We start from the raw sequence: 24,819 nt of genomic DNA on the forward strand, positions 1-24,819 counted from the left end.
ATCAATAAAAGTGAAGAAATCACCTCTCTCTACAGATTCTAGTACAACATCTAAGGTCTCCTGCTTAAAATGGTGGTACACCACAAACTCGTTCAACTTCCTCAAATTAATGACTGGCCTAAATTTACTATTTTTCTTTTGGACCAGGAACAAATTAGAAACAAATTCACCTATCTCATGAATAGACTGAGTTATTGCCCCTTTGGATACTAAATCATTCACCTCAGAATCAACAATCTCCATCTCTTCCTTACTAAAAGCTACTGGTCCTGGCAATTTATGTTGCACAGGGATTTCTACAAACTCAAGTGTAAGACCACGCACAGTATCCAAAATCCATTCATCATCAATGATTTCCAAACGCTCTCCGATTCTACCAGATGGAACACTCACCTTAGGGGCTATTCTTTTTTCTGTGTCTGGCTCTGGCTTTGACTTTGCTGCATGTTTGCGGGTCGCCGTTGTCCCCGGCCCCGCTGGCCCGACCGTAAAAAAGGCCTTGCTGAGCCTCTGTACTGGATATAGCCCCCTCGCCCTCTCTGGCCGCCACTCCAACCTCCTCGCTGTACCTGTTTTCGTGAAGACAAAACATTGAAAGCCTTATTAGCCTCAGAAATGTTTCTCACCTTCCTTGCAAGATCATCCCCAAATAGATTTGAAGTTATTGGCATGTTTTCCCACATAAGGCATGATATGATGGCGGGAGGGCTTGTCTCATAAGAAACCTACGTTTCACAGACAATGTATGTACTGCATTCCCTAGCATGGACAGAGCATCAATACACAGAGGCCTGAACTTCTCTCGAAAGTCTGGATGACTCATAAGAGCCTCAGTCAGCCTCATCACAGGTACCATACCGTCAGACACCGACTTCTGGGCCTCTTTAAGTTGAAAATCTCTTGCCTGTAAAGGCTTAACAAGTTTACCCCAAATCTCAGGGTTACATCGTGGGACGGTCATATCGGCACAATTTGTACAGGGTATTTTTCTGCCATTTTTTGAAACGTCCGACGTTTTCCTACAAGCAGTATTTACAAGTTTGGCAAGTCCCTCGTGAACACTATGGCCCAACTTTACATCACCATATACATAGTCAGGGATGGCGAACAAGTCCTCCATATGACCTTCCTCTGTGGGTAAAATATCAGAATATATATCATCTAACTCAATGGAAGATTGTTTTGTATCTTGAAGACCCAACGGGTCCGTCATACTAAAAGAAATCTGAGTCAAAACTGCCAACAACATAATCATTGCCATACCCACCAGCCGTTTGGTTTCCTGTACGGGAACTCGCCCGGTCCCGCTTAACGTCTGCTAACTGCTCCTCTAGAGCCCTCATACGTTTCGCCATGAGTTGAAACTCGCTACCAGCGGCAGCCTCAGTGCAGACTGGACGTTTCTTACCCCCACGGGGCAAAGGAACAGTCGGGGCATCGCCTCCGACGCCGCCATATTTGTCATTCCGAACAACGTTCGGTGACTGCGGCTGTGCAGAGTCCTTATCACTTGCACAAGCGACAGAGTCGCTTAGACCCGAACTCAAATCAGGAAGGGGTCCCGGAAAGAAATCATCACACCCCTCTTCCTCCGTCTCTCCGGAATGGAGAGAGAGGTCATCGTCAGAATTATCGAAAGTCACCGACAAAGGCAACCGTCTACCGCGAGCCTGCTTACGACGCATAACCGTACAGCTGATAACCAAATGTAAACAAATGAAATTCGCGGAGCGAAGGAAAGGAATCAATAAAAATAAGTTCAAATGGCTGAAACTTTACCAAGCAAATGCAAATCGCGGACGCGAGACCCGCAAGATATCCTTCCTTTCTGGCTTAATGTCTGTCACGCACCCTGACTGACAAAAAAGCGTGTGTCTAGGCTTGGTTATGTCTTTTTATATGGTGACCTCTCACATGGGTCAGGCACGTGCAATGCAATATCGATAAGATAATTTTCAACTTTGAACTTCAGTGTCGCGCACCCAACAGGTTGACAAGTGCATATTATTTAACTAGTAAGCCGTAGGGCTGAATGGAAGAGAATCAAAATTTAATTTAGGAGGTGCACTAGCTCCATAATGCAATAGATTTCATAATGTTCAGATGTCTGTTAATATCAACAGAATCGTTAGGTAATATTGTAACCAGTCGTGCCACTGGTCGAATGAAAAAATGAGAAGGCTATAACTTCCGAAAGGAATATCATTTAACTTCAGATGTATGTTATTTTGTATTATTGGAAACTGAAATTTGGTGGCAAGATCCATCACACAGAGTGATATTTAAAAAAGTCAAACTGATTTCGGAAATCTTTAAGAAAAATATGCAGATTTAGCTATTCCTTTAAAATGTCGACGTTATATACGCAATAAAGCATTGATAACACATTCTGAATACATTCTACTTAAAAACTAGAAAGCAAACATCCAACTCTACAAAAAAAAGTCTTTATGTTTTTATGATTTATTAAATCATTCTAGTATTCTGAAGGTGAAATAAACACTTCAGAATAAAGGCACCACATAATGACCTATCAATCATATCGTTAGATTTAGATATATTGCTTGAAACGGAGTCTCATTTCGAAACTGTGATCTATATCATTAATAATGTGACGAATTATATACTGTTTAGGTCTAAATGGTGTACTTAAAATTAAAACATCACAATGATAATATCTACCATTCTATGTAGACAATATCAGCTTTTATATTGATAAACAGAATGAAATAAATTACATAGTACAACGTAAATTGACAGATGTGAAAGATTGTAAAATGTCACACATGATAAATAAAAGCACTTTTCAATACAAATATAGAATTAGATAGAGTAGAGTCAGGTGCTGAATTTGTTAACATCATACAGCTGGTTTAACTCTAGAAATCTCGGAGGCGAGTAAGGATGATAAAAATGTAGACTGGGAGATGCATTAGCCCATAATTTGAAAAACAAAATCGTGATTTTCCCATGTCTCGTACTATCAAAATAACGAGGGTATATTATGAATAAGAAACTAATCACCACTAGCTTCTGAAAGAGGGAATAACGAAAACATGCAGAATCTGATTACTGCTTTAAAAACTTTCCATTGTCTTTGTAATTCGATTCAATTTGCCAATTCTCTTCACCGCAATACCGAATTTCCAACATTTTTTTTTTCATTGTCATATTTAAAACATAATGGAAACTGAGTATATGATTGTGAACATCATTGATGCGCAGTAAAGTGAAATAAGTATATTTTTGGCGTTTGGTGTTTATTACTCCAAATAATATTGTAGCTAGAATTTATTAAGAATGTGTTATCTGCGTTGTAATGACGACTTTTTAAATGAATGTTTGTTTTCCTTAATCCTTTTCAAATTAAGTTTGATTTCTTTGAATTTCGCTATCTGTGTCTTGCCACCCAATTTCAGTTCTGTTATCAGATTTTGTGATTATAAACCTATCATTCAAAATTATTTAGATATTCCTTTCTGATGTTGTAATTAACCAATTGACTATATTCATTTGAATACTGGCACGATTCAGACTAGAAATCGGTATATTTATATTCAATTTAGTTTTAAGTACTGAGTTCGTTTTACTTTCGATTTCAGTGTTAAATTGCATCGTCATTATTGCTACAAAATAACATTCAATGTGTACCATACACAATATGACGTCAACCGCATGTTTGCCTCGGGCTTAGCAAAGTAACCAGCCTAAAGACGTATATACATACAGTATCATTCAGTCTAGTATGCATAGAATAATACAACAGCGTAATTCATGCAAATATTCCAATTCCCAAAATACATTGCCCCGTACACGTGTGATTTATCGACTTCAACATGAGTCACTCTCCATAAAATATATCGTGGCAGGAGTCATCTTGTAACAAAACAAACAGCATATCCAATAAAACATTAACTACCAATGTACATACCTATTTACCTAAAGTCCGTACTTTATTACATTAACAAAATGTGTATCAATAATACATCATAATATGACTCTAAAAGAAGAAACGTATAACAAACTTGAAATACATCACAGTAGTGGTATACACATCGGAAGAAAATTGGTAAAAACACACGTAAATATGAAATCATACAGCAGAATTGTTTTCTAAGTGAGAATTAGTACAGTACACTTCAAATAATAACGTTAAGGATATATGTAGTCCGTGTAAAATTACACCACTAAACAATCGAAAAAGGTATAATTCTTATTTTTTTCATATTTTAGATGGGTTAATGCCAGCAACAATGAATTTTTGCTTTCTAGTTTTTATGTTTAGACTATTAAGATTAAAGATTAGCTGGTTTTAATGTTGATCATACATCGAATCATTTCAATTTCTCTATTGACAATTTTTCATTTCTTTATAGTAACATATCTGCACCCCAGCCTAAAGCGTTAGCTTGTCAAAGTTTATTCAATATCGAAGGGCGGTGTTCCAAATATCATGATTTTGTACAGTATGTCAACTAACGGACAACCGCATAAACAGGGCTTTCAAACCTGCGAATTGATGAAAACGTTTGAGAAGCTCCACGGTCGTCATAGGGATCGCATATCTTTGTGCGCTATGAAGCGTGTCTTGTTTAATGCTCGTTAGTTTGTCTGTTGGTTCCGTTGTTATATTCTTTGTTACTTACTCAGAATGACCACTGTTTACATGTCGGGTGTCATCGATGAAGCAGATGGCGCTTACTCTTTGTACGTTTTCAGGAGTCTTCATTTTTTACATATTTTGTCTTAGTTTTATTGAATTAGAGTTTTGATTATGAATATGTTCACATATAAGCATTTACTTGTTGTCGTTTGAATATGGTATGGTAGTTGTTTTGTTTTTGTTTCGGAACCGGAGGACAAAGTCATATTAACATCTTTTAAAACAATAACCTGATGCAGCATTTTATGGTTTTACCACTTCACACCTAAACCTCATTATAAGATTGTCAATCACTAAATCCCGGTGTGGATACGTACATTCGCTTGACCTTCATTGTGGTTCGTGATATCTTTGTCAACTGATCCAGCTACCTGTGCTCCATAGTAAACGTAACATTGAAGCTAGATTGTATTAAGAATGTGTAATCTTGTGTTTGCAGACGTTATTGCGTGTATAACGTCAACATTTCAAACCAATAGTTTCATCTGCGTATTTTTTTTTTTAAAGATTTCCGAAATAAATTTGATTTCTTTGAAATTCAATATCTGTGTCTTGCCACAAAATTTCAGTTTCCTTTTTCTTATTTTTTTCATCCAACTAGTGGCACGATTTAGATTTTTTTTCACAAAAATTCACTTAGCGTTCTTTTGATATTATCAGACATGAACATCACGAAATCTATTGCATTATGGGGCTAGTGCGTCTCCCAAATTAAATTTGATTATCCTCATCCACCTTCCACCATTTTTAAACTCAGACTCATAGTATCAGCTGTATGATGTACTTTACTTCCTCACCTCACTATTGTATCTGGTTATAATTTGTATTAAAAAGTGTTTTTAGCTTTTGTGTCTTTTCTACAATCTTCCATGTCTGTCAACTTACGTTGATACAAGCAAAAGAAGGTATCGTTTACATAGAAAAGTAAATAATATTTTTGAGATGTTGTGATTTAAAATACACGATTCAAAGGTAAAACTTACGATTCGTCACATATTTTTATTATACAAATGAAAGCTTCAAAATGAAAATGAGACTCCATTACAGTTATTATCACTAAATCTGACGAAGTTGGTGATGGGTCGTTATGTGGTCCCGACATTATGTAGTGTCATATTTCTGTATATTTCACCTTCAGAATACTAGAATGATTTTATAAATCATAAAAACATAAAACACAAAGATCAATTAAATATTTATACATAAAAAAGGATTTATTAACACAATTGTAGTGAATATGAATTTACAAATGAATGCATCAATGAAATGTTTCAATGGATTTTTCAATTTCAATCTTTGGCCACATGGATCTGGAAAAGAAAAAAATAATACTTATGTAGAAAACAAATATTCGATATGTTATGTCATATTTATAGTGAGTGGAATAGACTTGTTATTCTACTTCGTCCTTGACTTGGGCATTCTGTAAATACACTTTAACGATAAAACACATTTCGGTTCAAAGGCACAAATGATAGAAATATTCATTACAGCATATCGCATCAGACTTTTCCACACAACCATTACAGATTTATATGTATGTATTTAATCAAATTGTTGAATCTGTATTTCTATATACTAGGTTATGTGTTATTTAGTTAAATGCGTACCTTTATTCCACTCATTTCTGTCCATCAGTATCTCCTGTCGTAATCCAATCTGCCTCCCCTCCATCCAGTCCACCTGTTCCCTCCACTTAGGTACCTGTCATTTCTATATAAATCACGGTTCCAAAAGTTGCTTCCCAATAGATCATGTCCGTTACCAAAACTACCAAGGATACTGTCAAGCAACAGGGGGTCACGCCTTATTCCGCGGGATCCTGTAAATATCACAAATATATTACAGATATACGTCATCACATGATGGTATCTTGTACGCTTTAATAAGCCAACATTTATTGTATGTATGTTTGATTATAAGTAAAAAATTAGCTGTCATACATATATATTATATAGACAATCATTTTTTTAAAAAGTGCTGTGACGCCTGTGCAAATTATAATGGTGGAGTATTAAATGTTATACTTTGGAGGTTCCTAGTGCTGATGAATTTAAGTTAATAGAAGTATTTTATTTATTGATTATTGGTGATATTTCAATAACACAATATTATAAACGTTTTTGTGATATGTGAAGAGATTGATATCAGATAAAGATAAACTGATTACATTATCATTTATCGACATATTGTTACAGTCAAGGAATAAATAGAATGACAGTACGTACTGTAGGACTGGCACAGGACACAAGCCACAAGGCAGGATAACACCACAAGCTTCAACATCTTCAGTTTATTATTTCTGTTAAGGAAACGTGATATTAATCATTTGTATAATCTTAATGTATACATCATATATCGATAATTATAAATAACATTGTGACAACTACATAATACCCATTCATTTGTTTCTTAGGTTACGATATTGCAAATGTTAATTTTTCCGAAGCATGTACAGAACTTCGTTGGAATGCGTAATGGAATAATGTCTGAAAGGTCATGTTAAAATGTAATTAAGATGCAGTTATTGGCAAAATCAAAGAACTTGTCAAGGAATAAGTGACGTGAAATAGATTTGATAGATACAACGTAAAGAATAACATAATAAATGTGATGCCTATGTACACTACAAAAAGAAAATAACTAATGTATTAGCGTGATGTCATCGAGTTGAGTCCAGTGTTGTACGATAAGATTATATCATAGTAAGTACTATAATATAAAGTAATATACAGACTTAACTAGACTTACCTTTTCCCCCGTAAGTAGTTACACTAGTTCAGTATTACTTTCACTTGCACTGCCGGTGTGGTTGTGATGAATAAGAATATCAGAACAACCTTTATATACAATCTGATAAGGAAACAATTGATCATAATCGTATTTCCTCATTTTCTAAAGTTCGCAATTATTGCAAATATCATCAAGAGAAAGCATTCTAAATTTAGCCAATGTGATTTCCGTACTTCGTTGATGACGTAAACGTCGGTGATAGAATGACCTAGATTGAGTAGGAGAACTAAGGTGATATATACATACGTATATACACACATAAGCTTGAAGACCATATTTTTACTTCATTTGCATATGACATCGATAAATAATCACGATGACATATATAAATCATTTCTTCTTTTCAAAATCCACTGCAATTCATTGTCTATTAAAACTGTTATTGACAACAGAGGAGTGATATAATGTATGTGTTTTTCACTTTTATAACTTATATCGGTGCACATTTGTTCATTCAGCCTAATGACAACGACGAGTTTTTAAAAACAACAGAGTTGTATAACATTAAATATTCATATTGAATGATATGATTCATTAATTTCAAATATCTTATTAGAGGACAAGTTTACGTGTATGATTTCTGGTATGGTTAACTTGAGGAAAATGATTTATATCAATAGCAATCGGTTAAAAATATATCTATTCTCTTCTTGATTGCTTGGTTATATATATGTTTTGTTATATTTATTAAATACTGGTTGAAACTGATCCAAGATCATCGTCAGCATCTTTGGAGGTTATGCGATGAAAGAGGGCGTGTATTTGTAATCTTTGTTATCGACTAGAATGAATGTGTCAAAATCAGCATCAGGATCAAAATACAAATCAGGTATAAAACATGACTACATCGAACAAATTCTCCAATGATCCCATGACAAATGAGTGACTTATGTATATATAATGTATTAAACTTCCTTGAAATGGATGGGACTTAAAATGGTAGTCCGTGTGAGAATGTCCAACTCGCAAAATAAACTCTCTCTGTGTTTTTCGAAAATTAGCAGGCGAGAGATTAAGCTTAGATAAGCGATTGGGATTAAGTTTGACGCACTTAAATAAAATAATATCAACATAAAGAAATGAATTTTGTTTAAGAATTACCTTCCCTTTCCTCTCTCTCTCTCTCTCTCTCTCTCTCTCTCTCTCTCTCTCTCTCTCTCTCTCTCTCTCTCTCCTTAAGTGGCCCTTTTGCTGCGACGTGCTTAGTTAGTGCTAGGTTAGGGCTATAATTATGCCAAGGGGTCGTCATCAAAATTATAATTGAAGAAAAGGACTATTAGTATATGCGGCACCTCACTACCTTATCGCGGTATCCCACTATCCCATCACTTCATAATTTGTCTTATACCTGACATTTCATCTTTTAGTTTTGTTGCCCGCGAAAAGACGCCTGGCGAAAAACCGAAACGACGGAAACTATCTGAAGCGAAATAACGAAAAGACGAACTTCATACTTTTCTCGATCAATTCGCTTTCCTATCTTTTCACGTCCACTGAAAGACTGTGAAACCCATCGAATAAATAATTAAATAAATAAATAAATAAATATTTAAATATATCGATAATATACGTATATCTATGCATAATACCTAAACGCTGACAAACGCAAATATGACATTTTAGGAGAATCATTCACTGCATTGAAAAGAGTACACCAACGAACACAAAAATCGTGAAGCGATGTAGGACAATAATTTCGAAGATCTTAACTCTGATCATGAGACAAGGGTATATCGAAAATCATGACTACTAGAAATAAAAGTTGTGATTAAAAGATGAATGTTGAGTACATGTGTATCTCTGAATTCAATTAAACAGAAAGTAAACAAGGAATTAATATAAGTTCTTAGCTAACAAGAAATTTATTGAGCACGTCCATCGTATAAACCCATCAGAATTGGGAATCGAAGAAACGACAGACTCTTCTACATCAGCTGCTCACCTCACCTAAAATGAAACCAACATGGCCAACTCTCCACCAAGCTATATGATAAACGTGATGATCTTAATTTCCCAATTTCTGGATAGCAATATCCCTATGATATTACATGCCAAAGTTACTTTAATATTCAAGGACCTGTTCCCATTATCACGATTCTCGTGCAAGAAGTCGTCAACTGACTAACACAAGGTTTCAAAAGATTCAGGTTGATAAAAATTACTATAAATTATAGAGTGATTCTAGGCCTTCCGGTATTTTGGAAGAAATCGTTTAAAGATTTTAACACATTTGACCTCTGTGACCTTGTATATAGGTCAAAGTCATTTCTTTTTGCAAACTTTGTTGGGCTTCATCAAATGATCCTTCCAGCCATATATAATGATTCTAGGCCTTCCAGTATTTTGGAAGCAGTCATTTAAACGTTTTAACACATTCGACCTCTGTGACCTGGAAAATAAGTCAAGGTCATTTCTTTTTGCAAACATTGTTTGACTTCATCAAAGGAACCTTCCAGCTAAATGGGATAACTCTAGCCTTTCGGTATTTCAGAAGAAGTTGTTTAAATGAAAAGTTGACGGACGCCGGACGGACGGACGGCGAGTCGGGATGACGGAAATAAAATCTCAGATACAAATATGCAGTGCATTCAGGCTATCATAGACGGTAGTAATTGCCAGCACTCCAAGCGATGAAAATATATAGATACATAACTTTTTAAGAAGAAGAATGATAACAACCAGATCTTCGAGCATACCGCTCGAACTGTATAATCAATTTCCTTCTGTAAATTAGATAAATATGTATCATATTTCTATGATAATAATTAAGGGGTATATCGAAAGGGGTTCAGGAAGATCAAATGTGGTAGAAATTAACGCCAAATTAAATATATTTCTTAATTGTTATTAATGAATTGTTTCGAAAGAACCTCATGCACATGTGTAAATTTTGACAGATGGCACTATTTGAATGGAAGAGTATGTTAATATCTATATTTTCAGGACCTTAAAAAGAAGATTGGGGAAGGACTGTTGTTTTAAACACATGTTGTTAAATGTCGGATTTGTTTTAATTCCATCATCAAGTCAGCAAAAATGTTGCCTAGATTTTGTAATCGATTTAAAGGATAAATGGTCAATATAAGATATTTTTGTTCATTTTACGTTAAAGTGAAATTGAGGCTTCAAATATTATTGACTTTACAAAGTTGTTCAATTTTTCCGAAATATCTTTAGTCAGGATGTTAAAAGACAGACGTATAGTCCTTTGTGCTGTCATTATCATATATTTATACATATCCTCACTAAATAGACACGTATAAAAAAAAAACGTAATGAAAAAGACCCGAAAATTTTGTAAAGAATCTTTCAAGAAAATAAGTCGTTATTACGATATTTCCTCATTATCTTAATTCCGCATATATTGCGAATGTCAACAGAACTGACTTTCTATTTTTATCTGATTGGGGTTTCCGTATTTTATTGATGACGTAGTTGTCAATGATAACTTACCTTAACAATGAGTAGGAGTGGGCGTGACGGGCCCGAACATCATTTTATCGCAACGAGGACTGATTTTTGCTATATGATGAATTGATTTATTTTTTCTGCTGTTTTTGTAACTATTGAGAAAAGATGAGTGTGTTAATACAGACTGTTTGTAAACATACACTTGATGTATTTGATATGGAGTTTAGCGTTTTCATGAAATACAATCAAAAGCGGATATATTTCGTCAAATATTTCAACTATGTATCTTAAGTTATGGTGTACATAATAAGAAATATTCTATGTCAATACGAGATGGTTTTGTTTAATCAATTATACAGTAAAGAAAAGATTAGTGAAGTATAATTAAAGATTTTTTCTTTTTGTTTGTTTTTGTTGTCTTTTAACTGAATTTATTTGGAACGGCATTGAATGATTTAATAAATATATCCTTTATGAAAGGTTTTGTTTGGGGAAAGTACATCAAGATCCATCCTGTGTATTTCAGTATCGACATGCGTCTAATTCTTATATTTCAGTATCTGTTAGTGCTATTATAAGTAACTTATGTTGTAGCGATAAGTGCACATTTATTTCAATTCATACTCCAAATTGTTGTTGTTGATTTTTTATTTATTTATTTATTTTTGTAAATAAATACATATTAAGTAATCCTCAAGGAATTAAGCTTTTATATACATGAAGCATATACTTGTATACTATAAAACATAGATAGCAGTTATATACACGTTATAACTGTAAGGACATGACGTCAAAGATTTCGCCTCGGGTCTTGTTTCTGATAGCTATATCTGTCACAAGTACTACAACGCTGCCTTTCATAGGTCAAGTGTTAAATTTATCTACTTTTGACATTGTTATCTCCCCTGTCTTGTCTTGCTAATGTCCATCACTTTGTTCGTATTGAAATCGATTTATATTTTGCTGTTTTATTGTGTTTTTATGTTGAAAAAAACTGATTAAATACATCATATGAAGATCGCAAAGAATTTTCAACGATCGCCAATGGATCATTACGGCGATATAAAAAACAATAATTATTAATATTCTTGAAGTAGTTAAATGAAACAAACATCGTTACATACTGTATAGGTCAGAGATTACTGACTTTGACATAGTACCCCTACACCGCAAACTTCCAATGTTACCAAGCCGACCAGTCATTGCCATTGTTTCCATTGGTCATCCACATTAACCCCAAACAGTTATACGCAGATATAATAAAAATCTAGCAGATGATAACGAATTAATAACAAAGATTAATGATCCATAACACTAACACTTCCTGGTCTTGTGAAATATAAAAGAGTCCGTGATCTGGTGTTTCGATACACAACCAGTACTGACCAAGACTACACGGGTGAAATCAACATTGTTGACTAACGTAAGTATCAGACTGTTAACCTATGGTAACTATTTGTGTGAAAATCTCATGTAGCACTTAATTTCATATGTTCTAGTGTAGTAAGATAGATATATAATGAAAACGGCTGTGTTATTATCAATAGCACCTCTTATAATACAAACTTACAGTTAGATAAACAATAAATTGAGCTGCTTCATAGCTGATTTTTCTAAGACTTGTCAGTAAAGTTAAGGGCTTACATGTTCAAACCCAAGAGTCGACAAAGGAAAATCCAAAGTGATTGAAAGAAAGATCAAAATCTAGATAGGAGGTGCAGTAGCCCCATAGATTTCGCAATTTTCATTGGGTGGAACATCGCAGTTTACTTTACAACTTTACAGCCGGTATCCACATCAGATAATTTGAGAAAAAAAAACTCCATTTTTTCATATTCTGAACCGTGCCACTCTTCGGATGAATTAAAACATGGCACATAAGTTAAGGGAAATCTCGGGGACGAGGCTGCAGAAACACCGGGTATTGTTTTCCTTGTCCTTTTTCACAAGTCTCTCGTTAAATCTTTATTTTGTTTATATTTTGTCTTAGTTTTATTGAATTTGCGTTTGAATTATGATTATGTTGACATGCTGGTAACTTCTTGTTGTTTTATGTGGTTCAATATGTGTTCCTATTATATTTCTTTGCGAGATATGATGCAGGGTGTGTTTCATGCTCGTAAATTTGCTTTGTGGTTCCGTTGTTGTATGTCATTTATGCTCATAAATGGCGGGTGTCGTTAATGAAAAGGCTTACTCTTTTGAATCACTTGGTCTTATTGTACTTTTTTCAGGAGTCTGCGAGTAATTCTTTCTTTCGTTCATATTTTGCTTTAGTTTATTGAATCTGAGTTAGGATTAAGACTTTGTTAACATGCTGTATTTTCTTGTCGTTTCTCTGTTCAGTGTAGTTCGTATTCATACGGCCCGACGCCTTGTGCTGTTTTCTTTTGGTAGAATTCGACGTTTTCTCTGCCTGAAGTAAGCACTGATAAAAGGCTCCAAATTTAAAACTCTCTGGGAAGTCCACTGGGTGATAAACTCTGTCAAATACATGTTTATAAGCATATTTAATATATACTTGTTTTATTCTATTACAGAGAGAATCTACGAAAGATGTTGAAGCTTATCGTTCTGTCCTGCCTTGTGGCCTGTGTCCTCTGCCAGTCCTACCGTAATTATCCCTTTTATCCCATTATTATCTACGTATTTATTAGACAGATTTCATTGTGTGTGTATATATATAGCAACGTATCGTCAAAAGATAACACAAAAGATACAATGAATATCAATTCGTCGTTGTATCAGAAAAAAAGATAAGATATGCAAAAAATTGTTTATTCGTTAAATGTGTAAGATACATAACACCCTCTTCCAACCTACTTATATACGCTTTCAGGGACATAAGGCTATCTAACACTACTGTACATCATGCATTAAAGTTAATCAATTAAGAGTAAACTGGTTTACAGAATACAAATGTGTTATAAACCACGAATTACAATGTACCTATATCTGCCGGTATAATATTTGTACAGGACCATACGTCGGAGGCAAGCGCGACTCCCTCTTGTTCGACGGTATCAGCACAAACAGTTGGGCTACCGGACTGAATCGGTGGGGAAACCACTGGAACCGTGATTTATACGGATATGACGGGTATCGACATGGAAATGACAGATTGGGAGACATCTTGGGTGGCAGGAGAGGAGGTGGATGGGGTTTCGACAGGAGATATTGATGCGAAGAAGAGCAAGTGTGGAATGAAGGTACTCAATGGTATAATGTTCACAACATCTAATCTAATCAAAAGTGATACTATATATATTGAGGTACGGATTTCTTCGTCAATTACCTTTTATACTCTTGTATTTGGATTAGGCATGCAGTAAAAATAGAGATGTTAAAACTTTTTCACGGTTGTGAAATTCTCGATATAGTTGGAATGAAAGTGGTATAGACACGGTTGTAATATAAACCCTTTGATTGCCTGTAACATATATAAATATGAAACACTTTAGTGTCTGACTTGGCGTAATGTTACGGAGCGTTGGTTACAGAATGTATCAATTTAGAAAAAATATAAGATTTAGAAAGTAGTGTAAGATAAACAAGACATATTAGAATCTTTTTTTCACAAGTGTCAATCAAAATCAGTGTATCGCATGAACACCATTTTACTCATATCTAATGACAATTTGACTTTTTCATGTTTTACAGATTCTTGTGACCAAAGATTGACATCGGAAAAACCATTTGACCTATTTCATCTCGGCATTCATTTGTAAATTCACATTCATTACCAGTTTTGTAATAAATTAATTTTGTTTTTATAACACATTTGATTGTTTGTGTTTTAAGTGTGCAGAAGTGGCTGTCATTAAATGGAAGCTTCGTAGGTTGTACAAAAGACACACTCGTAAACTGCACACAGACAACAATATAATTTTGATGTAAAATATGAAAGAATGCAGAGAATCTACAAATATATAAAGTTCAACCGCTCTACAAGAAATCAACGACACCTGCATAAATAATGGCTTCAGTGTCATATCTGGTATCTGTGTCAAATCTACGCCAGTTCCAGGCAAGAGGTGTACTGTAAACATCGACAGCTATATATTGCCCTCTATAGAACCGTAGAGGTTCAGTATAACTTACGGGAACGAGGACAGAGCCCGAGTCTCCAATACATTACTGACCCTCTATGGTCCTATAGAGGTTCAGTATAATTTAAAGGGACGAGGACAGAACCCGAGCCTCCAATACATTACTGTCCCTCTATGGTTCTATAGAGGTTCAGTATAATTTACAGGGACGAGGACAGAACCCGAGCATCCAATACATTACTGTCCCTCTATGGTTCTATAGAGGTTCAGTATAATTTACAGGGACGAGGACAGAGCCCGAGCATCCAGTACATTACTGTCCCTCTATGGTTCTATAGAGGTTCAGTATAATTTACAGGGACGAGGACAGAGCCCGAGCATCCAATACATTACTGTCCCTCTATGGTTCTATAGAGGTTCAGTATAATTTACAGGGACGAGGACAGAGCCCGAGCATCCAATACATTACTGTCCCTCTATGGTTCTATAGAGGTTCAGTATAATTTACAGGGACGAGGACAGACCCCGAGCATCCAATACATTACTGTCCCTCTATGGTTCTGTAGAGGTTCAGTATAATTTACAGGGACGAGGACAGAACCCGAGCATCCAATACATTACTGTCCCTCTATGGTTCTGTAGAGGTTCAGTATAATTTACAGGGACGAGGACAGAACCCGAGTCCCTCTATGGTTCTATAGAGGTTCAGTATAATTTACAGGGACGAGGACAGAGCCCGAGTCTCCAATACATTACTGTCCCTCTATGGTTCTATAGAGGTTCAGTATAATTTACAGGGACGAGGACAGAGCCCGAGCCTTCTATAGAGGTTCAGTATAATTTACAGGGACGAGGACAGAGCCCGAGTCTCCAATACATTACTGTCCCTCTATGGTTCTATAGAGGTTCAGTATAATTTACAGGGACGAGGACAGAACCCGAGCATCCAATACATTACTGTACCTCTATGGTTCTATAGAAGTTCAGTATAATTTACAGGGACGAGGACAGAGCCCGAGACTTCAATAGAGGTTCACTATAATTTACAGGGACGAGGACAGAGCCCGAGACCTCTATAGAGGTTCAGTATAATTTACAGGGACGAGGACAGAGCCCGAGCCTCCTATAGAGGTTCAGTATAATTTACAGGGACGAGGACAGAGCCCGAGACCTCTATAGAGGTTCAGTATAATTTACAGGGACGAGGACAGAGCCCGAGCCTCCTATAGAGGTTCAGTATAATTTACAGGGACGAGGACAGAACCCGAGCCTCCAATACATTACTGTCCCTCTATGGTTCTATAGAGGTTCAGTATAATTTACAGGGACGAGGACAGAGCCCGAGCCTTCTATAGAGGTTCAGAATAATTTACGGGGACGAAGACAGACCCCCAGCCTTCTATAGAGGTTCAGAATAATTTACGGGGACGAAGACAGACCCCCAGCCTTCTATAGAGGTTCAGAATAATTTACGGGGACGAAGACAGACCCCGAGCCTTCTATAGAGGTTCAGTATAATTTACAGGGACGAGAATAGAACCCGAGTCTCCAATACATTACTGTCCCTCTATGGTTCTATAGAGGTTCAGTATAATTTACAGGGACGAGGACAGAACCCGAGTCTCCAATACATTACTTACCCTCTATGGTTCTCTAGAGGTTCAGTATAATTTACAGGGACGAGGACAGAACCCGAGCATCCAATACATTACTGTCCCTCTATGGTTCTATAGAGGTTCAGTATAATTTACAGGGACGAGGACAGAACCCGAGTCTCCAATACATTACTGACCCTCTATGGTTCTATAGAGGTTCAGTATAATTTACAGGGACGAGGACAGAACCCGAGCATCCAATACATTACTGTCCCTCTATGGTTCTATAGAGGTTCAGTACAATCTACAGAGATGAGGACAGAGCCCGAGACTTCTATAGAGGTTCAGTATAATTTACAGGGACGAGGACAGAACCCGAGTCTCCAATACATTACTGACCCTCTATGGTTCTATAGAGGTTCAGTATAATTTACAGGACGAGGACAGAACCCGAGCCTCCAATACATTACTGTCCCTCTATGGTTCTATAGAGGTTCAGTATAATTTACAGGGACGAGGACAGAGCCCGAGCCTCATATACATTACTGTCCCTCTATGGTTCTATAGAGGTTCAGTATGATTTACAGGGACTTACCCTCTATGGTTCTATAAAAGGTCAATTGCTGATAAATTACATATCCATTGCACCAGGGACTCTATCTGTCTCCAATGAAAATACATATACATCACAAGCCATTTCATTACTTAGGTACAACATAAAAACTGCATAGCTTAGCATATTTGATAAATGGACATTATACAACATTTACATAGAAAAATGATTAACATTGGATAAAAGGACAAACAAACAACAGGTCATAAACAATCAATAAATCACGTAACATTTAACCTTTATACTAGACAGCTGTTCTTTGATAGTCTGGTTTTGAGTTGTACTTTCTTGGCAACGTTTTCATCTGGTTATTTTAAATATATTTAATTAGGTGGAATCTTTTGTTTTGTTGTAGTGACGTAAGATACAATATAAATGACGTGCTGTATTGTTTTAAGTGGTGTGCCTCTGTTGTGACACTTGTCAGATTTTTAGCATGCAGGTAGAAGTGGCGGTCATACTCTGTATTCTGTTTCACTGAAGTGATCTTTAAGATACTGCGGTGTTAGACTTTCTGGTCTAGGATGCTTGGTAGTTAAATCGCTTTGTGTTGAGGGCCTCTGTTGTCAGCTTGAACATTCCATTTTCCTTGACAGCCAATGTCGTCAAAACTCTTAAAACACCAATCAAAGAAACGTCTGATCGTCTTGTTATTTTTTTAACAGTGTAAGGGGAAAAACTCTTAAAAATTTACTGATTAGAAATCAATTCAAAATTTTGATCCTTGTTCAATATCACAATTTCAAAAGTCATTATTTAAAACTAGAGTTTTCAAAAGAAGACTGCTTACGCATACGTACATTTGTATATTGGAATATTGATATAAGGAAGCATTGATTATTTGTGAAAAGTGTTATTATTTTGCGATTGCGATTAAAAGCAAACGCTGATAAGATTAGGTAGAGGGAGAGAATTACAGGTAACGATGAAACTTAGATGTGTTTAAAGAATAAATAGTTTAAATAACCGCATGTCTAGAGGGTATATGAAATCTCCAAACTGATAACAAATTTATCGGAATAATAGATGTTCTTCCGACACTAATTTTAGTCATTGTAATGAAGGTATGGACATCATTGTTATATAGTTAACTAAAAAGTTAAAAATGAGAATTTAAGAAAGATCTGTCAATCATTTCACAAAATATCCGCATAGCAAGAACCTTTTCAGGAATAAACGACAGTCTTTGACTGCGAACTAAGGAAGAAGAGCAATTTGAAAGGCACAACAAAGAAATATATCAGGTTCGTTAAAATGATCTCTTTGTTTGGGAAACACATGGATGTAACCGAATAAATGTATCGTTTGTTCAGTGTTGGATTGATTGATTGATTGATTGATTGATTGATTGATTGATTGATTGATTGATTGATTGATACAACTATCGCTGATTCATCTTATCTGTATCATTTTAACTCTCCCTATATTGTATCATTACTTATACATATAACACCTGTGTATGATCCTACGTGTTCTGACAAGAGCCATTTAGCAGGTACATGTGTATTAGTAGCCTTCTGTACAACAACAGGTACATGTGTATTAGTAGCCTTCTGTACAACAACAGATACATGTGTATTAATAGCCTTCTGTACAAAAACAGATACACGTGTATTAATAGCCTTCTGTACAAAAACAGGTACATGTGTATTAGTAGCCTTCTGTACAAAAACAGGTACATGTGTATTAGTAGCCTTCTGTACAAAAACAGGTACATGTGTATTAAAAGCCTTCTGTACAAAAACAGGTACATGTGTATTAATAGCCTTCTGTATAACAACAGATACATGTGTGTTAGTAGCCTTATGTACAACAACAGGTACAGGTGTATTAGTAGCCTTCTGTACAACAACAGATACATATGTTTTAGTACTGTCCTGTGCGATCGTTTGTACATCCTTATCAACAAACTTTCCCGTTAAGCAAATGTAGAAAAAAAGTATCAGTTTATACATGGTTTATATCAATATTTATTTACGCATGGAAAAGTTGATGCTAATAGTAGGATGATCATTACATGCTGCATGTACACATAAACAAGTGACATTTGTGTATTTTGATTTAAATCCGTATATCATTCAAGTTTCCTATATTACATGTCAAAGCCAAAGCCCTAAGAAATCGTAGCATTTGCTAATTTGTGTATATTACGGAACGGGCTGAAACGAGGCATTCAAAAACAAAGTACTATTTTCAATATGTGTTACCTCCCTTATATGAACGCACATGAATATACCTGAAGCGTTGATGTGATGCTACAAGTTATTTGAGTACATAGAGATACTACTACAGTCAGTGATACAATGTAATTTGTTGATTTAAAGAATGATTTGTATTTGAGGAAAGCATATTTTGCGAACTGTATACTGATATGCACTTTTAATGTTCTGCTTATTCAAATTTTGGTTTTCTTGGGAGCACTTATCAATGTACTTTTCTCACTCTCGCGGTAATACTGAAAGACATACTATTGTGTATCTAGGTCATGTCTTTCCTCATTATGAAAAACATAATTAAAAACTGAAACTTAAATTTGAAACAATCAAATTATATTTGTAGAAACCAGAACTTCGCACAGTGATCCACTCCTCTCAATACCATTTCTCGAAGGAATCTCGCTTTCAGATTTCAGACCATCAACAAATAAAGGCAACACATGTGGCAAGGGAGGTAAGTATGTCAAACATCTGCTTTTAACTTCCGTATTCAAGTCCTCAAAGAGCTTCGCTCGAGCGCTCTTATTTGTTGCGACAATCGAATTGAAATATTTGTTCATGAATACTTAAATCAATGTTGCAGGAAAAATAGAATACATGATTAGTGTCTCGGGATATTAGCTGTTTTTTGGCTCGGGACAGAAAGATACTTACCATGTATTTTCTATATATACAAGCCAAAAGGGATATCTTATACATTTGCATATTTTGTGAATTCCTTCAAAATTGCAACATAAATTTGCGAGGAACACGCAACATCATTAATCATAATGAAAATAAGTTGTATGTATATGATGTAATTATGTAATGTATGAATTCATTAATATTTTTGTATGAATAATAATCTTCTCCTCTGCATATAAAGCTATTTTCAAGGACTGCTCTTGTATACGAAGATTGTGTGGTGGTAACCTTTTGTCTATAAAGGTATGACGTTTTCACCAACAAATACAATGTTATTTATATTCTGTATGTACTTAATTAGTACTGGGACTTTCCGGTAACCTACCTGCATGTATTGTTATAATTCGTGCGAATAGTGGCACGGTTCTGAATATGCCAAAAAGGTAGGGGGTCACCTGCCAGACCATGTGGGTTTTCCTTGGGTAGTCCGGTACCCGCAGAAAGACCCCTCGCGCGCTTCCATCCAGGCTAACAAGAGTGATTAATATAAGTTGGAAAAACTTGATTCGCAATTGTTGTAAAATAAATAAAGTTTATACTCGATATTCTACCAAAATTATCAGATATATGTAAAGTACAAAATTGACTTAATTTTTGGGCTAATCCACTTCCTCATGATGATTCTGACATTTCTGTCGATCAATTTGGATGTCCCTCGGTCGTTTAATAGGTTAACATTCAGGCCCTTAGTATCGATGATGAATCCTAGAAGGACGGAGCAACTGTGTGATGCAGTTCAGTTTAAATGTTCGTTTCTACTGTATCTTACAATATATATATATATAGATCAGTATCAAATGGTGTTATTTACTTGTGTGTCTTTTGTACAATCTTACAGATACTGTATTTGCCTAATAACACCTTCATATTCATATTGGTGTAAAGCTAATTCTCGTTACTCGAAGGTACGATTCCTTAGAGTGAATTTCATAGAAGAATTTATATTAATCAAAATAAACTTATACTAAACAAGGATTGTTATGGAGATGGCGTCCTGTCACACGAAATCAGTGGAAATTTCAATCGACTGGGAGTGTAATCTTGTGTATATAATTAATGTATGTGTTGTCATTACATTCCCAACGAAACGATCCATTTCAATAAATCCAATGGGATTACACAGATCTTCAAGATGGTGTTAAAGGGGCTGGATAGTGTCGATCTATCATACATATATCATTAACATATTATGTAAGGGAGATTGAGACGTACCTCATTCACCTTCTCATGATGTAGGACCAACACGTACAGAAATGTATTATGCCATAAAAAAACAGTGTAATAACTTCAATGTCAACATGCTATATCTAACACGTAAGCTATATTGCTTGAACAGCAAATTCAATCATTAGACATATATATCATTATGAATACGGGAGAAGTTTTACCTGATTAATCACAATAGACATTAAGTCATCTTGTTATTCGTTTTTTCTCTCTTATTCATAGCGTGTACGCATTAACTTTTTACATGTCATTAATACATAATTATTTAGCTCGCGGCATCTTTACTGAAGTGTCATATGGTTTATATATCATAGCCACTGCTCCAGTGTTTATATATCGTTAAGCCTGAGACTAAGGAAATCGAACACATTTCTATCTGTAAAAGATAAAATAATTTCAATCTAACAAAAACAGATATTTATAGAAATCCACATTTCAATGTTTGTATAAATTTAGAGTATACTAAATCAAAGATAATATTAGTATTGATAACCTTGTTTCTTCTATGTCATGTTATTACATAGCACGGTAAAAAAAAACAGGACACGGAGATCGCTGACCGTCTGTTGGTTTTGGATATTAGCATGTTCCATGTTTACCAATACCTTCTTTCTGATTTCTCCTTCATGTCCTTCAATGTTTTTTCCCTTATTATTTACCATGTTATTGGGGGTTTTTTTAGACTCAAGTGTCTTTAAAGTGACATAGTCGTCAATCTGCATCAGAACATATCCTATATAGTAGTGCCCTTTATGGAGAACTGTATGATTTAACCCATTCAGGATATGAATATCATACTCCAGGCCAAACTGCAAAACTATGTTTTTGACGTGGTAAAGGTTATGTTATTTGTAATACAATTAGGACAGGGGCTACAATAATTGTTTATGTTTGTACAATATATCTGTATTAGTGCTGAGGTGTACCACATCTTCCTACAGTCTCTACAGTTAATCAAATAAAGTACATAACATTTCCTTTAAAATCATTTCACCATATGGAAACAGGCTTTGGGTGATATAGATAAAATAAATAAAACAACCGACATGCCTGATCATCCATTAATAAACAATGAATTCTGGTTCACACACAAAGTGCTTGCATGATCTCGACTCCAAACTACTAGCCTTCACAAATGCTTACCTTTATACGAATAGTTATGACGACAGAAATTGTTTACAGGTACTAAATTAGTCCTAGAATTTACTGAAAAATAAAGCTTTCAACTGAATGAAGACATTTATATAAAAAAAACTCCTTGATAATTTTCTTTCGTGTTTTTAGACTTCAAAAGGCTTCATTTTGATGTAAAGTTGTGCCTAAAATGATTCACAAACGACTGACTCACTAATGACTGACTGACTCTGGACTGGCTCACTCATGACTGGCCCTCTGATGATAGACTCACTTAATACTTATTTACTAATGCTTGACTCACTTATGCTTGACTCACGAATAACTCACTCACTAATAACTCACTCACTAATAACTGACTCACTAATTATTGACTCACTAATCATTGACTCACGAATGTTTGAATCGCGAATGATTGACTCACTAATGCTTGATTCACTGATGATTGACTCACTAATTATTGACTCACTGATGATTGGCTCACTAATGCTTGACTCACTGATGATTGACTCACTAATGTCTGACTTACTAATACTTGACTCGCGAATGACTGACTCAATAATTACTGATTGGCTCATTAATTATTGACTCCTGAATGCTTAACCAGAGGTTTATTGACGTGTTACAGATAAAGATATTTCTTCTGAAGTAAAGAAAAGATAAATCAGGACGAAAGAAACTATCAAAGATATGACGTTCTTACAAGAAAGAAGAGACAGATATCGTAGTTAATAATCATCCCTCTTACAAACTTAATTTGAAACATTACTATCAACGTCGTTACTTTTAAAGGCCTAATTATTCACTTTTTCTGCTGAAAGAAATTGGTAACACATAAAACAACAAATTCAGTTGGATTTCCGTGAGAAAATATATCCTTCTTATCTTATGTTATCTTATGTTATCTTGTCCTCTTATGCAAAAGAGAAGACATTTAGATAAACAACAACCATTTGATAGCTAACTGTTTCTACAATTCCTACTCTTATAGGGGAAAACTAGCTACAGTATCTGTATAGTTTTCTAAATATGTTGTTTTCACAACAATGTTGCGTCTTCCCAAGAACAGACAACTACGACTGAATCATTCCGTCAGTTAATTTATTATTATCTGGTCCAGATGTTTGTGGACTATTTCTACACTATTACATCATCAACATTCTTCAATGATATTAGAACGTAAGGGCACTAATATCGCCGAGTAGTTAGATGGAATGTAATTGCTATTCTACCACCAGCCTCCTGGTCTCAAGTTTTGTGGTTGCCAGCGGTCAAAGTTATTTCCTTTTAGGTCGCTGATCATCTGTTCCCTCTTGGACCTTGCGTCACTCAACCACTGGTCGTTTCTACTCTTTATGTCGCTCAACGTTTGTTGCTCTCTGTCCTGTAAATCACTTATAAACTGACTTCCATACCCTTGACCGTTCCCAAAAAATCCGGGCCGATTCCAATTACCCCGAGCCATCCATTGGTTGTTAAAGTTAAACGGGCTATCATTGTACCGGAAGTTATTCTGGTATAAGGGATTTCCACCTCCTAAACGGTGAATAATGTTAAATTAGTAGATACATGTTATAAGTGTAAATATAGAAAAAAAGTAATGCAATTTAAGCATGTAAATATCATTAGATTATAACATAAAAAAAATTTAAAACGTATACTATAGATAAGACACCTCTCGCGCTCGCACGTTCACAAGCGAGAATCTAATCCCCTACCACAATCACTCAAAACCACTACCAAAACAACCGATCTTGAACCAATAAACGATTAAAAATAGAAGTAATTGCAAGAAAATCAATTAATGCATCGATACAGCCATATATGTTGATACTCACTATAGAACGGCATACATGTACACATAGCTACCAAACACGGTAGAAGTCCGATCACACGTAACATCTTCATCGTTTCCAGATCGATCCTGTAAATCAAAATAATGATAACGTCTAACTTTCTTATTTTAAGTGATCTAAATGTTTCAACACAGAAATACGTACGAGGATTATTAGTGTAGACAAATGCCAGAAAAAATAAAGTGCTTGCAATTTTTACTTTCTTGAAAGCTTTGTTCTTCACATGACACTTCTTTGTTGGGTTTAAAACTTAGCCAATACCTTCACTTTGCCTTGTGTTATATCACCGCAGAAAAAACATCCTACTACTTTACAATATCTACACACAGCCACTAACAAATATCTCATTGCGTTCTGCAAACATAGGAATCAGGTCGCCTATGATGGTTCTGATATCATTAAATATTTAAAGACATACCATGATTCTACAATGTCCTTCTTTTTTTTAAAAAACAAATCAATTATTCAAAAGACATCAAAAGATCCAAAGCATACAGTGTGTTCACTGTTCGAAAGACAAAATACAATGTTCTAATGTCACACTTCTACAGATAAAGTGTTCTAACGCCATACTTCTA

This window comes from Ylistrum balloti, unplaced genomic scaffold, assembly GCF_031769215.1.
Source record: "Ylistrum balloti isolate Yb309-2 unplaced genomic scaffold, AGI_CSIRO_Ybal_v1 Utg370038, whole genome shotgun sequence".
NCBI lineage: Eukaryota > Metazoa > Mollusca > Bivalvia > Pectinida > Pectinidae > Ylistrum > Ylistrum balloti.